The 16,137-nt window shown below is 43.7% G+C and overlaps 1 protein-coding gene across 1 annotated transcript in view; it reads left to right on the plus strand.

Annotated features, from left to right (window-relative positions):
• The window catches only part of FBRSL1 (fibrosin like 1), a gene marked incomplete at its 5' end in the record, with an annotated part of 531,620 nt that overhangs the window by 485,976 nt on the left and 29,507 nt on the right, over positions 1-16,137 (plus strand). The window lies entirely within an intron of this gene.

A 16,137-nucleotide genomic window follows, 5' to 3' on the forward strand; every position in this document is an offset into this window, starting at 1 on the left:
AAGTGTGGCCGTAAGGAAAACATTTCTATGGTGTGATTGAAGAAAGTGTTCCCTTTTCTGGTCAGAAACTAACTCAGTGCAGCCACAACATGCTGAATACTCCAGAAGTGCTTGAGACGGGCGCTTGTTTGCGATACAGGCCATCTCCAGGATGCCAGTGCTGGTATGTGACTAGAGCTGGATCATATAGTGATAAATGTTTCTGTGGTTCTTTGAAAGGGATATAAATGCTGCAGTGGTGTTTCAGACTGTATAAAGGTATATGCCAGGCTTTGTAGACTTACAAATGAAATAGGCTTTCTGGTACTGCTGGGAATGGCTGTTGAAAAGCTGTTCAGCGGTAACATGTCTCCAGACATAGATGGAGACATCACCAGTTGCTGTGCATGGGGACCTGTGGGCACATGCATCTTGAAATGACGACAGTGCAGGTTGTGAACTGGTTAAATTGATACGGAGAAACAGAGAATCAGGGGGAAGCCCAGAGCTCAAGAATGCAGCTTATCTGTAGAAGACCACAGGAACTTCAGACCCTTTTCTCTCAAAATTACTTGTGAAGGAAAGGGAAGTCACATTTGGAGAATATTCCAGCCTAGCACCACCCCCTCTTTGTGGAGAGAAACCCAGATGAGAAAGGAAGAAGATCTGAGTGAAGTCTAGGTTTAATTTCCTGGTCCTCCTCCATAGGAAGAAATATCCTTTCCTTTTAGCTCTTGAACTGTATTGGCCACATCATAGGGAAGCATCCCTTAGATCACATTCAGGTAAACCTGGATTCCAGCATTTGCTCTTAGCCATGGGTCTTTCTGTACCTTGTGCTTGCCAGCTAATACAGAAAAGCAGCAGTACCTGAGGTCTCTGCAGAAAGCACATCTCTTTCGCTGCCTCCTTTGCTCTTAGCTGGATTGGGACCATATTCTAATTCCCCGCACACTTGGAGCAGCCATAACAGCACTTTGGAGCACAGCAGGAGTGCTTTGAATTTTCATTCTTGAGTCTTGGCTATGCCTTTCCAGCTTGTCACCTCTCCCTTCTTCAGTTTTGACAATCAGGGAAGAAGAAAGGTGGACGATGCAGCTGGAAAGGGGAGATGGGAGCAAGCTGCTGTCCCAGGGCTGCAGTTCTTTCCCTGCCTTCTGGGAAAGCTGCTATCTCCAAGTGCCATACAGCAAACTCACCTTTTGCCAGCTGTGCCCTGGGGGTCCTTTCCTAGTTACACTTCTTTACATGACAATTATAAGGCGAGAGATTAAGGTATATTGTTAGCTTGGGTATATTGTGATGTTTCTCTCTGAGGCTGAGAATCTGAAAGTTACTGTAAGGGAGGGTTTTGTTAAAGAACGAGAGCAAAGCCCCAAGGATGGTTTTGCAGCTTTCGCTTTTTGATCTAGCACAGAACTTTGTTCAAACATTGGATGGTTTCTGTGTGTTGGAGAATGTAGAGGTTTTTCCTGGTTCTGTAAAGCTAGATCTCAAAATCCTGGGCAGAAGACAAGCTGAGCCCCTGGCCATCAGGCTCTGGGACTGATACAGCACTGATACCAGTCCCAGATAAAAGTATAAAGCAAGCAGAGCCACCCTGCTCCTCCGCGTTCTGGGAGGAGAGAGTGCAGGTGCACAGGGGCCATTCGTCCCATCTGTCCCACAGCTCCGGTGCTGGGGTGCCAAGGGAGCCATGGAAGCACATAGAAGAAGCAGATGTCCGATATTCCGAATTACTCCCTTTGGGGCTTAATAGAACAACGGGAATATGAATTTCCTTCTCTTTTTATTAGTTACAGACGATTTTTCTGTCCTTTAAAGCATTCCCACCACCTGTTCCAGTCAGCCAGCGAGAGTTGTGTTAAAAGCCCATCTTGCTCTTAAAAGGGAAGAGAGGAAGGCTGGGGTATTGCAGGAGCCTTGAACTACTGAGAGTTTGCCTGTGGAGATTCACAAGGGAAGAGCAGGAACAGGGAATGCTGTAGGGAGGTATTAAATGAGGCCTTTGTGTTTCTATCCTTGTAAAGCATAAAAATGCCCAAGGCAGGAATACTCTGTTCTGATTACTCTTGAACATTTAAATGTCTGTTCTGGTGATTTATAAAATAAAGGAGTGGGAAATGCCTTACACAAGGAAGAATAAGGGAGACCTTTACTGGCATGCAGCACTGGTAACAGGGGAGTTGTTCTCTGCTGCTTTGGGAAGAGGAGCAGAAGGTGGATTTATCTTGTGGATGCAGTGAAGCTTCAGTCTCTGGAGATGTGGTGTGGCATCAGAGAGGCTGACTGCTCCCTCTGTGCATTTTTCCTCCTTTCATGGCAGGAAATATCCTTGCTTCTTCCTGCTGCTCTTGGTTGTGTTTGGTCTTGGAAGAAGATGGGATTTTTCAGAAACATGCAGCACCTTTTGTAAGGAAATTGTGGGTTTGGTTTTCATGAATTAATGGGAAGAAACTATTCATTTAGAGCAGCCACTTGGAGCATGCGGCAGCCGGACAGCTCTGGGGAGCACAGGGTCTGTGGGAACAGCCAAGCTCTGAGCCCGCCTGCCTGCCAAAGGGGTGGGGAGAAGGTTTTAAAAATCACAGGAACACCTACTGTCTGCAAGGGGTTATTCCATGATTTTCTTTGCTTTACATGTCTGTATAGGAAATAATGGGTGCTCTGTCCCTTCTGGCCTAATTTCTATTTGTGGAGTGATCATAAGGTAGGCTGTGATAGTCCCATCATTAACATTAGCCATGGGCATATCCTTTAACAAAACCACCATCACTTGTGGATTTCATGTGACAATTATCCCAGTGTGAGGTCAACAGCCATGGACCACTGGTACTGCTTGCCATTTTCTGGGAACGAGCACGTGCCTCTGTGTAAGATGAAGAGTTGCTGTTGCAATTTGATTAGATACGCGAGAAAACTGCATTGGATGTGGCTGGGAAAGCAGGAAGGCAGGGCAGAGGGATGCAGATGCTCTGCGGTGTTCCATGCACAGCAGCCCAGCCAGACAGGTTTGCTCTCCTGCACTGCAGCATCCCAGTCCTGAATTGCTCTGGTCCTTCAGCTTCATCTGTCATCTTTGTTACAATTGCATCTGAGAGCTGAACAGGGCTTCCTGTTTCCCTTGTTAGAGCGGATCAGTGGAAAGGCAAAACACTAGATGCAGGATTGGTATCCCTACTTCAAGCCAAGGGAGAGAGAAGCTAAAATGAAGACATGTTAGAAACTGATGCCCCTTCTGTTTTGTCTGTAATTGTGGTTACATATCTGTATAGGTTCCCTACTACTGATAGTGCAAAGTAAACGTAAGTCAGTTCACAGTTAGGGCGAGGAATCGGGAGGATGGTGTGGGTTTTATTACTTTCAGATATTTGGGCTAGAGGGTTTTCAGCTGTCAAAGCTGAATCAAAACTCTCGGCCAGTTTGCACGCAACATATGTGATAGATTTTGCAAATTAATACGTTAATATGGGAGGAGGTGGCTCACTGAAACTCACCGCTGGCAGTTTGGAGTGTTGTCCTCAAAACCATATTGTGTCCTCAAAACCAGTCACACCAGAACTTGGATTCTGCCCACTGAGAGATATGAGGCATGTAATTTGTAATCGTTGGATTGATTAACCATTTGGTGTCCATTAGAACAAATGCATTTCTTAAAAGAAGGAATCCCCTCTGCAAGGATGTAGTATGTAATCTGCAGTTCGTTTAATATGAGCAAAGCTGCCTCAAGCCATTGCTGAAAGGCTGAGTTGAGGACCCGCTTCATCACTACCACTTCTTTGTGAGCCCTTCTGGTGCTGAAGCTAGGAATTGCTTCTAACTGTGCCAAGATTTCCTATCAGTCACAAATACTTACCATTTAAAAGGCATGTAGATGTGGCACTTAAGGATGTAGTTTGGTGGTGTTAATGATTGGACTCGATCTAAGGGGTTTTTCCAGCACAAATGGTGCTGATTCTACTTAGGAGCCTTGCCTCACATAGGGGGCAGCATTCCTCCAATCTGTGTGATCCGGATTTGATGGGGAGCAGGTGGCTTTGGGTAGAGATATGAAGGCTCAATTCTGACTTCAAAGAGAACTGCTTGCAGGGAAATACAGATCTAATGAGTGAAAGGTGTTGTCTGCTGTGCTAATGTGGAGTGGAAACTCTAAAGTATTAGCTTGGACCCTGCTTTACCCTCCTAATGTGCAAGAATTTGGGATTACAGGAAATTGCCAAACCCAAGTTGTTGCTTAACACCGGCTTTCTGCTTGTTTGTCTTTCTGCTGTTTGGAAAAACTGTGACGTGGAGAGGACTTGAACGAAAAATTTACAGTGAATTCAATAGGGTTGTTGGTGCGCTTGGCAAACACGTGAAAACAAGAATATGAATTATGCAGCAATTACTGTCTTGGAAAAGTATCTGCAGGCTAAACCCAGATACTTGTCTCTTTCTTTCACCCAATACTGAAATAAAAATGTGCAGCAGTTTTTGTATGAAATAGTTCCTGTGATTATCCTTACAGATGTCTGAGTGTGTACTGGTTTGCTGCCTAAGATGGAGGTTGTGTCAGCTCAGTTCCATCTCAGAGGGTAACATGGGGATTGTGAGTTGTGGTTCTGTCTGGGAGGTAGGAGAGAACAGAGCTGTATGCTGCGGGGCTCCCAGCAAACCCTTGGCACCAAGAAAACAAAATACATCACTTGGTGGCTCAGTGAATACTCAACTGAATGACTCTCCCTCACTACAATGAGTAGTCCTCATGCATGTCGGAATCAAAAGTGCCTTCCATGGCCTTGACAACCTGCAGCTTGTAGAAATTGTGCTTATGTCTAACAGTCATTGCAGGGCCACTACAGTGAGTGGAAAGGGACTCCAAGGAATTAACAGGAAGAGGAGTAGAGCAAGCATTTGGGTTTACAAGTCTTGAGTTACTGTTCCAGGCTTTTTGCACATTCAGGCTGGCATCACGGCAGTCCAGCACCTCTAGCTTTGTCAGGTTTCTTTCCACAGCCGTAAACCCTTATGCAAGAAGAAATTCAAGAGTACCTTTTCATTAATGGGGTGTGATTCCACTGCAGTGCACAACACAATGTTCCTCTGTTAGATCTTACTGGATGCCAGATCCTACATGATCCTCAAGCATATCCAGCACCAAAGTATTTCCAAAATTTCTACTGCCCATTGAAGAATTCACACTTCATCAAAGGAAAAAGCTGGAAGGAGCTTCACAGCTGCACACACTGAGATCACACTGAAGGTGTTTGCCTTCTGCAGTGCAATGAAGTATTCTTCTCTTTATTGCACAGCAAGCCACTCTTCCTGTTTTGAAGGAAAAGCCAGTCATCCCTCACATTTTCCTTCTTGAGCATGCTGCCTAGCTGTCCTTCACATGCTCTTGCATTCTGAGTTTGTCTCCTTTTGAGCTAGACGTAACATCTTCCAACGTGGACAGTGGAAACTATCACAATTTCTGAAGAATTGAGAAGAAAAGCTCCTTTATCATAAAACTTTTATTATCAGTAGCTAATAGATGTGATTCAACACCCTATGTGCAATGCAGTCCAGTTTTCTTAATCTTTATAGTGGGTGTATTTAAAGGAGGAGTGGACTTTTTCAAGCTTAAAAAGCAAAAGGCCGTCTGTGGCTTCCTAATACTGTTTACAGACCTTTTTTGCCTGTGCTGTGCTTGTCTGTAGCTTTATTCATTGCTCACTCTGTGAATTAAAACATTGAGGCAGCTCCTGACATGCTTCTTCCAGCGCATCCTTTTGGAGTGAGTATTTGGTTGCCATAGGGACCACATCCAAAGGGCACACGCCATTCAAGTAAATGCTCCCTGATTAACAACTTGCAGCTTGTCCGTTAAATATTTTAATTATCCATGATGCAATTTGAAATGTTGTCTGATGTATTCAGTCTGTTAATTTCAGTATCTCCATTTTCTCTTAAGATGTTATTCCAGCAACTCTAGAGCTGGATTTTGACCAGGCAGATAGGAGGGAGGTAGGAGACCTTATTGTTCCTCAGCTTGTAGGAAAATTCTTCCAGTTTGTCTTTATCTTGACTCTAAATTCTCAAGGAAGTTCAGGGAAAGAGGTGCTACTGCACAACTGCCAGCAAAATGGGGGCAGTTTGGTAACAGCTAGATGTGTTGGTGTAGAGTAGTAATGTGCTGCTACTGACTGTAAGGGAAGGATCTGCCTGGAAGGTGCCCCCTTGTGCCTGGGGATGGAGAGGGAGGACAGTGGGAGGCTGCAGGGTACGTGGAGCTGCTGGTTGGAAAGCACTGGCCTCACTTGACAAGCACTGAATCTCGAGTGTCGTTTTCCCAGTTATAAGCATATTAGTGCTAATGTGTTACTGAGCTGTGCGGGCTGCACTTAACAAATAAGTAAGACAGGATTTTGCTAATTTGTACATGGTCAGTCACTCCTTTCAGTTCCTATTTAGCAGAGATTAAGTCACTTTGCAGCAGAACTTTCCATTCTCATGACTCCAGCCATAACATCGAGTATGGAAGTTAGTCAAGTTCCTGAGACAGTATCTAAACAGTTCTGTTTGCCACCCTTTTACATCTTTCGGTTCTGACTCTCCTGGGACAGAAAAGCAGCTTTGACTTGCACACAGGCACACCAGGTCTTTTTCTGCACTCTTCTGACATCTTGCAACAAAACACTTTAAGCATCAGAAATTATTACTGCTGCTTTTGTCATCCCTGAAAATGTAAATGGTAGGGTTTTGCACAGAGCCTCCTGTTTTATGCTTGGAACTGAGGAGGCCAATCACAGCTACCTTCAAGCAAATCTGGATCCCTTTGCTGTTCAGCATTGAAGATCAGTGGTTTAGAATTGGTGTCAGTTAAGAGCCTAACAGAATTTGTGCATCTTGGCCTTTGAGTTCTGGGGAAGGGGGATCCCACACACTGTTACCAGCAATTCTCTGCTCTAAGTAATGCTCAGTGATTTAAGTGGAGACGTGATTCTTTATATCCTTATCTATAGACTTGGGAAGGTGTGAAAATGAAGAAGGGCTTTTTCCCTTAGAATTTTGGGGTTTACAGCATTCTCCTCTGCCCTGAGAAGCCAGTTTAAATCTGTATGTTTCTGTCCTATTGCTGAATTTGGATGTGCATGTGTTAAAGGATCTGTTGTGTGCTTCTGTTGTGTGTTTCCAGTAAAAATGTTTGGAAAGCCAACCATGAACACAGAATTTAATGCAAGTGGTCATCTAGATACCTGAGATGAGCTCTCTTTCAGGAAATCTGTGTAGGATGTTGGATTTTGAGCTGATGTAGTTCACATGAGTAGCGCATACCACATTCTGGCTGAGAGAACACCACCATTTGATCTTTCTAACCACAGTAACAATCTCTAGGTCTTTAAGTAGGAAGAAAACTGTGGTTTGGGTTCTTTGTGGTGCAGTGGGGAATAGATGATCTGTCTTCCACCCTCCCTTTTATAAAAGCTACTTCTGTGTCTGGTGGTGGAAAGCCACGGAGAGATCCCAGCATTGCCCCTCTGCCTGCTTGTTTCCTTGTGTTGCCTGATTTGATGTCAGTTTTCTATGTGTATGCTCAGCCTTGTCCAAGGCTGCTTTGATATATCTGCAGTGAGCCAGCAAGGGGAAGAGCAGTAATGTGACACACATGGTAGACTGGATCCAGAGCCTGCAGGCTAAAGGGTATGGTATGAACTCATCTTGATTAGCTTCATGGTGTAGGTCCCTCACCACTTAATTGGCTGCCAATAGCTTCCCTAATGAAGGATGATGGTTAGTGCTCAGGGGCCTGCTTGAAGGGTCCAACCCATGAGAAGCAAGCATGCGTGCAGAAACACAGCTCTCACCTGGAAAGCCCATGGGAGGTGGAGCTAAGCAGCATGGCAACCCTCAGAGAGCCTGAGCACAAGCAGTTCCTCTGTTCCTTTAATCAGGACAAGCATCAGTTGTCTTCCAAGGCAGAGATGGTAATATCTGTGACCCTGCATATGCTTGGCTGGTTAGGGTAATGATCTCCTGTTCCCAGCAGAGATGATCTGGTGTTTGAGAATGTTCTTTCTTGCCTTTCTCTGGTTTTGGTTAGCAAGTGTGCTTTCTCAGCCAGCCATTGACTTAACTTCTCCAAGCTGGAAGGTCTGAAAGGTCACTCGCACTCCTGCGGAACAGTCTCACTTTCTGATCTTACTTTGAATGATTCTTTGGGAGTTTAGAGTTCTCTGATGTCATAAAAAAAATCAAAACCTTCATAAGGCTGTGCAGATGAAACAAAATTGTTGTCTTAGCCCGCACAGGGTATTATGCAGCCTGGCAGATCCCTTCCTTGTAGCAATAAGAAAAGGATTTGGCATTTAACCTCTTGAAATTAAACCAGAGTGTGAACTTCAATAGTTCCATCTTATCAGGGCTTTGCTAGAATAACAAATTGGGGAAAAATGTAACCATGTCTCCAATGTGACCTTGGCAGCTCTGCCCCTGTGATGTGAGAGATTAGGTAACTCTAAGCAGATGTCTGTTTATTGTGAAAATAATAGTTATAAAATCTTTTCTTTCCCCGGTTTGTTTGCACTGCCTGTGAAAGATGCGACAGAGAGAATTGTGGTCTGCATGGAGCGCTCTGTAAGAGGCTGCTCTATTATGCTGAGCAGTAATTGCTCTTGGAGGTTTGAGTTATCGATCTATTGGTGGGGGTTCAATTTCAGCGTAAAGACCTGTGTTCATGATTTAATTGGAGTGATTAATAACTCACTCACAGGCTAGATGAGAATCGATACAGATTTCAAACAGCAAAAGTAGTGCATTTTCTCCTGTAACGTAGTACTTGGGTTATTATTTGCCGTTGTTTGACTAATTAAAATTATCAGATTCCTTGGTATATAGGAGTTTTGTCTGTTTAAAAGCTTACATCTGGAGTTGAGTATTTGTGCTTACTTGCTTTCATGTTGGGGGCAGTTGTAATAGCTTGTTGCTTGTGTGTCGCTCAGGTTAGGTGTACAATATGCCTTTGCGCACAAAAAAACCCCAGAACAAAACACGACTAATACACCTTTAGTAGTAACTACAAGAAGCTTTACTAACGTTTTATGGCCAGAGCAATAGAGTGGCTCTTACGTCACTCTTTTTTAGGCATCCAGCATCTGCTTAGGAGCAGCGCTGAGGAGATTTAACCTTGCAGCGTTTGATCCACCATTATAGCCTTAGATTAAAAGCCTGTATGAAACTTTCAATCTCATTACAACACCAGCATCCACAGTAGGTGCTTTAGCTGCAAATCCAGTTTCAGCTTTGCATTGAAATGTTGCCAGAAGCAGCATTGCTAGGAAAATGCAGTGTGACTTACTTTGGGGGGATTTGAATGGTGATCCTTCTTCCTTATGCTCTGGCCCCAATCCCTGTGTTTGGCACCCATTTTCATTCAGCTCCTGCAGCTTTGGAGTGTCATCGTGCATGCTTACAGCTAACATGCCTGGATAGAGCATGGAAAGCTCCCAAATCTCTAGGAATAAAACATCCCATTAAAGAACCATAAAGCAGCAAATCAGGTCCATAGGTCTTAATGCTGAGGCTCTCAGTTTCTAGGGGAGGCCATGAAATCTTTCTGTGCTCCAAGCTTTCGCAGTGAAGACTCTTATCTACATAGCTGGCTAAGGAAAACATTTAGCACAGTGGTTTTGAATCTTCTTGATTCGCAGAGTCGAATAAGCTTTCTACGGGAAGTGCAGATTCCTGGATGGCAAATTAATCCTAATGACAACAGACCTTTTCTGTTTCATTAACATGCACAGATATGGTGGTATATACATGAGCCACAAACTGAAAACACTGATCCAGATGGAAGTGTTTTAATTTTAAGTAAATGTTTCCTTAGATAATCTTTCCTACTAGTCCTGAAAGTACCACAGTAAATGTAAATTGGCCATGCTTGAGTTTTCAGTTGGATGGGAAACTGTAATTGTACTGAGAGTGTAAGGAACCTGGCTGGAGTGGAGGGGAGCTGAACTGAAAGCCCTTGGCTGCATCAGCATCACTGGGGTGGTGGTGACCATGGATAGAGCTGATGCTGGGGAGTGCCTACACGGGTGTGAGGGAAGAGAGGAGATCTCTCTGTGTGCTCCCAACATGAAGCTCGTGGAGGATGTCAGCCTTCAGTCTTGGGTTTGCTGGCTTTGTGTTAAACATGTGAGATGCTTTCCTTGTCATGACTTTATGAAAATGAGTTGAAGATATTTTACTACTAAACTTGGGTGCTTCAGAAAGGAGGGGGGGGGAAAGGCACCCTTGGATGTTAATTCTGAGGACCAAGCTGACAGCTTTTTGCTACCGTTGCTTTCATCTGGGTTGAAAAGCTGAAGGCTTGTTACAGCCCCAGCGTACAGCAATCTAGCAGGTTAAATGACTTGGGCAACACAGTTTATTAAAACTGGCAAGTGCTCGCTCCAGTTCTCTTCCTGATAGTCAAGGCTGTCTGGGAGAGTAATTGATAGTGGCAGCTGTTCGGAGGGTGTTTCAGATTGCAGCAAGACGATTTGACTTGACGGACAGCTCTGTACAAATGAACTGAGTGATAGGGGCTGGATCCAAACCGGGTTGCGGAGGAGCTCCCACTGAAAGCCATGGACAAAGCCCTGCTCCCTCCATGCGGGCGCTGCGCCCGGCAGCACGGGTCCCAGACCAGGCATGAGGGTTTGTGCTTACTCTCAGCTTACTTTCCTCTGTGAAGAAACACTGCAGTTACTTGTGGAACATCCACCACAGGCCTGTGACATTTTGAGGAGACCTCATCGCAGGAGAACGTTTATTTGACACAACCTAACGTGTGCAGTACACTGCTGTCACGATGGAAATTTGGCCTTTGCTTCACTATTAATGTTAACAATGGTTCATGTTGCACACTATGGAGCCTTCCAGACAGCGGTTTTGTGTACAAGTCCCAAGTCTTATTTCTTATCTTAATGTGTTTTGCATTAAAATAGGTGGAGGAACTCGGTGTCCCACATATTGGGTAGCTTCTGTGTTGTAGCTCTGCTTGCCTTACCTTTGCAGGCCAAGCTAATTGTCTCATGTCTTAAGTAGTACTTCCCTCCTAAAATGCAATGAAAAAGTGATCTATATAAAAGCAAAAGCCAGCTAGGGATAAAGAATTAGCACTTAGATATTGATTTTCACTTGTAAGCACTCTACCAGTGTCAGTACTATCATTGCCAATGCAAAATGCTTCATTCTTTCTTGTGCTTATATATGTTGCATATCCACAATACATTATGCAGCACTCTAAAAGCTCCATTTTTTAAAAAAGAAGGTTTATTGGCTTTCACTGAATACACTCCTGTAGTAATTTGCTGTAAAATCGTGCTCTTCTGTACTCATTCCCTGTGCTGATGGTTCAAAACTCGTCTCTGGGACTCATCAGCCAACTTTGAAATACTCAGCTTCTTGCCACATACGTCGTTGTAATTCCTGTGGTGATGCTTTTGCAGTGTTTCTTGCTGGAATTCTAATAATGGAGCAGGGTTCATCACAGCCAGCCTGGCCTGTGTCTGTTTTCAAGGATGTGTACAGGGTGGATAGATAGGCTGCAGATGGTGGTTGTTGCATTTCTTGGGAAATTGCCATTGGTAAAGATGTCATTGATGGATGTAGGAGTGGAATTTCTTTCTCACGTCACCCCATCACCCTTGCTGTTTGAATACAACGAGGGAGACTGCAGAAAGACATCTGAATGACTCCACTTTTCTTTTTTTCAAGAGACAAAAGAAAGGCCTGCAAGCAAGATTAGATTATTTCCAATCACATTGTATGTGTGTTGACAGTCCCCTTTCAGCAGCAACCAGCAGCTTGCAAAGAGCAAGAGGCAGGGCTGGAACTGATGGTGCCCTAAGTACTGTTTGTATAACACAGTAACTGCTTATTGGAGTTCTCAAAGCAGCCTTTACATGTTTAATCCCTTGCACTTGAGCTGCTGTTAATCAGCTTGAAAGCAAATTCCTGTAACAGAAAGGTTTAATTTGTGTCTGGGACTTTCTGTGTTGTATTTAGCCTGTAATGCTGTGTAGTTATACCCTGGCAAGCATGTCACTCTGTGCAGCCATGGGGATGGGCAGCGCATGTTTATTCCAATCACAGATTCTGAATTCAAAAGGTTCATGTTGGAACTGTGCTGATGGTCTTTCAGGTTCAGGTAACTCCTTTTGAAACACGCTTTTAGCAGCAAATTCAACTGTAGTCGACGTTGGCATTTCCCTTACACTTCACTGTAAAACCTCTTGTTTTTACAGATGTACAGCAGCAGTAGCTGAAGATCTCTGTGCTTTTAAAAGTTGCTAAAGGTTTTCATCTTTACCAGGTTAAATCAGAATGGGATGTAGCCCAAGATACAGGGAGGTTAAAACTTTGCAACACTCCAAATGAAGAATCAGTCAATCAAGGAGGCAGGAATTACTAATCCCAGGTTGTTGTTATGTTTTTTGTTAGAGCAGTTTCAGCCCTTTCTTCCCTGTCTCTCCCGGTCATCATTCATCCCTGTGAGATCAAGACATGTTTCACTGTCTGCTCATTTAAGAAAACCTCTCAATGGAAGAAGTCCAAAGTGTTTGGTTAGAAAATAAACAAAGTTGGCATGCTGAAAAGGGGTAGCGCTCTGCATGGTGGAGAACGGCAGATGTGATCCAGCCTTCCCATAGCATGGCTGAAACATGAATCATTGCAAATGTCAGATTTCCTGTGAAGGGATGAGCTGAACTGACATGCGTTCAGGTTTAATTAAGGTTGAATTATTGGAGCTGACTGTCAAGTCTTAGGCAAATTGGCTCAGCCTGTTATCATTAAGCACGAAAATTACTCTAGGACTTAGTGAAAATAAACACATTTTTACCTCTAGACCATTTAGGTGTGGTTTGATGGGCCTGTGCGTTTGTTGGGGCAGTTGTGCTTCAACTTCGTCTGCGCAGAAGGGCTAGATGAGCCAAAGTACAGAAATCCCTGAAAGGATCTTGATGAAACCTGATCTAGCATGCACAAAAATGAATATTTGATTTCTTTCCTTGGGATATTTCCATATGTGGTCAGCAGTCAGCCCGGTCAATTGGAAGGAACTTGGGCATGCAAAAGTATAGTTCCTATAGGAGGGATAGTTGAGCATCCTACAGAGAAACTGCAACGGTTGAGATCATGACCAAAATGGTCAACATCTCTTACTAAAATCATTAAAATTAACTGGTTGAGGGATTTCAGGGAAGGTAGCTCAGAGACTTCCATGTGAATGGAAACGAAAGTCTTGAAGTGGAGATTTTTGTGATAAGTATCACGATAAGGATCTTGTTAAGTACCTAAGAAACCCTAAGGTAATTATAGCCTTCAAAATTTGTTGTTTCTTTGGTTGCACAGGAAAAGTACTCCTCTTGGGTATGGTTAGCTACTGAGTGGTGTTGGAAACAGGCACTGAACAGGCAGGAGTAAGTGTTAATAGAAGTGTCAAAGAAAAAAGCTTGTCCTGCCTTTGTTCACGTGATTCCCTTCCCTTCACCTATTGCAGTTCACCCTCAAGCCAGCCACATGAAGCAGCTTCTCTCTCTTGTATTGCACCACAGCCATCAGAAGATGAAACAGCAAAGTCACCAAAACACCAGGATTCACCCACCATCCTTCCTGTGTGGTGGCTGCGGTGGCTTGGGGATTTTGCTGTCTCTCACATGCTTCTCCATGCTTGCCTGTGAATTCACACTGTATCTTTCCCTTCTCACTGCTTCGGCTTTTGTTCAGTGTGGCTACAAAAAGAAGATACACACACTCATGCCTGTAGCTTTTCCAGAGGGGGGGGAAAGGCACTGGGATATTTTCACTGTTGTCAAGAATGAAACACAGGAAAATTTCAGTACTGCAACCTGAGAGATGCAAGTTAGCAGCAAAAATCAGTCAGTAACCATAGTACCAACTCATACAACCAGGCTGGCTGGTCAGTGCAGTCAGCATGGGAGCATGAGCTTTTGCTTGGAGAAAATTGCAAATGAAAACTAATGCAGAAACCACAGGGAATCAATAGTTGTACATAACACTGGTTAAACAGCTGCTTTTAATGCAGGACTTCATTGATTTGTTTTGGATCTAATTGATTTTATACTCAACTAACTTTTGTGGTGCCAGTGTGTTTTGAATATATACCAGTAGTCTACATTGTCTATAATTACACAATAAGTTTAACTGTAGGAGGCCTGTTGGATGGAAAAAACTAATAGGCTCTCAGGAAACTTATGAATGAATCAGGAATGAAACCAAATTGCTTTTAATGGGTAGCTTCTGAAAAACAGTGGGATCTACAGCTGTGGGATCCACCTCTCAACTACCAAGTGCTCCACCAGTGGCCCACAACAGACTCAATAGTATCAGGCATGGGAAAGCAATACTCATGTCATCTTTATCCTACTGCCGGGCTAAATTCCAGGCTCTTGGGAAACCTATGGATGAAACAGGAATGAAACACAATTGCTTTTCATGGGAAGCTCCTGAAAAACAGAGGGATCTACACTGGGCCTCTAAAATGCCCAGTGTGAGGATTCCTGACTTGGCTAGTCAATGGTAATTTTTCAGTTGAGGAAAATTTACAAACATAGGTGGCATTATAAAAAATAATGGTGCACAAGAGAAATCTATTTTAGAAATAAATTCTTTGACACCTTAAATAACATTGGAACCAAGCCTGGGTACATCTCAAGACCAGGGTACCTGTGATTCATGATCTTGTATTTGAAAAAGACATTCACTGAAACAAGAGTTAGCCTTATATTTGTTGTAGGGAATAATTTAGGACCTCCAGACATTGTGTCAAACCTGTGAAGACGCATAAGGTGCTGGAAAGTACAGGGTTGATCATACTTGTGGCCAGCCAAAGTGCTGGTGTTTGGAAAGACTTCTGCTCCTGTTATTTGTGAGTTTCAGGCCATAAGTCCTCAGCCGCCTTTAACTGGTAAATGCAGTTCATATGTTTCCATTCATTCTTTTTTCACATTCCAAATTTATACAGATTTATTAATTGATTGATTGATTGATGAAGGAAATGGTGCAATGGTGAGTGTGCAAGCAGAGCCAGCTGCACTGTGAGAAACTGCCTTTCATCTCAAGGAAGGAGATGCCATCACCACGCAGGCATTTTCTGTACAGAAGGCGAGCGGTTGTGCTACAGGTTCTGATTGATCCCTGTCCTCCTCTCACCTAACACCAGCAGGGTGGTGTTCAAGTCACCCAAGCGGCAACAGTGATGACTCTTGGCCTCACATAGGCTGTGTTCACAAACGCCTGGTTAGAGCATCTGCACGGCCAGAATTAGCCCATGGTGTGTGTTGTCTGTTATTTCCACACCTCCTACATCAGGAACTGTCTCAATCCTTTGATGAGAAGGGAAAATTTCAAAGGTGGAATTTGTTCGTGAGGGTGTTGGGAGCATGTTAATGAGTGTAGGTAGCATCTCTTGCATGTCTGCAAGCCAGCTATAAGTGCAAACAGCCCCCAACACATTTTGGTGGACAATAGAAGTATGTATCCTAAAAGTCAGATTGAAGTGTTGTGTGTGCAGTGGGATGTATGCATGTGAAACAATGCTAGTTCTTGTAACCCATGAACAGCTTGTCTTGTAATTGCAGGTATTTGTGCACATAAGGACACACAGATAATGTCAAAAAGGGAGTCACAGTGGGAGCTGAATCATGTTCATTTTCTTTCCAGCCCTTTGGGCTGCTTTGTTTAGCTTAATTTGAAAAAAAAAAAAAAAAAAGGAAATACTTGGCATTGTAGACTGAGTAATTCCATATGGAATTCTCACTGTAGGTGCATTTTGCAAGGTTGCAGCATTCCTGATAGTTTTGGTATGCTGTGCATACAGGCATGTGCAATACTTAGGGTGAGCAGGACTACACCTGGCTGCTCACTGCACTTCTGACTGGATATTTCCAGCCTTCTCTGTTCCATTCTTCCAAGCAAGCATGTGGCCAGGGAGCAGCAGTGATGTGGCTTTGCTGCAGAACTATCCCATCCTTCTCTACACAAAGATTCCAGGTAGCCTCCTCCCTAGAAGCCACATGGGATTATCATGAATGATTAGTGCTTGGGTCTCAGCGTGTTGTAGCTGGAGTTGAGCCTAAACACAGTGTAGATTATCTTGAAAGAGTGTTGAGAAATGAAATGTCTTCA

Source organism: Psittacula echo (genome assembly GCF_963264785.1).
Source record: "Psittacula echo genome assembly, chromosome: 13".
NCBI classification, from domain to species: domain Eukaryota; kingdom Metazoa; phylum Chordata; class Aves; order Psittaciformes; family Psittacidae; genus Psittacula; species Psittacula echo.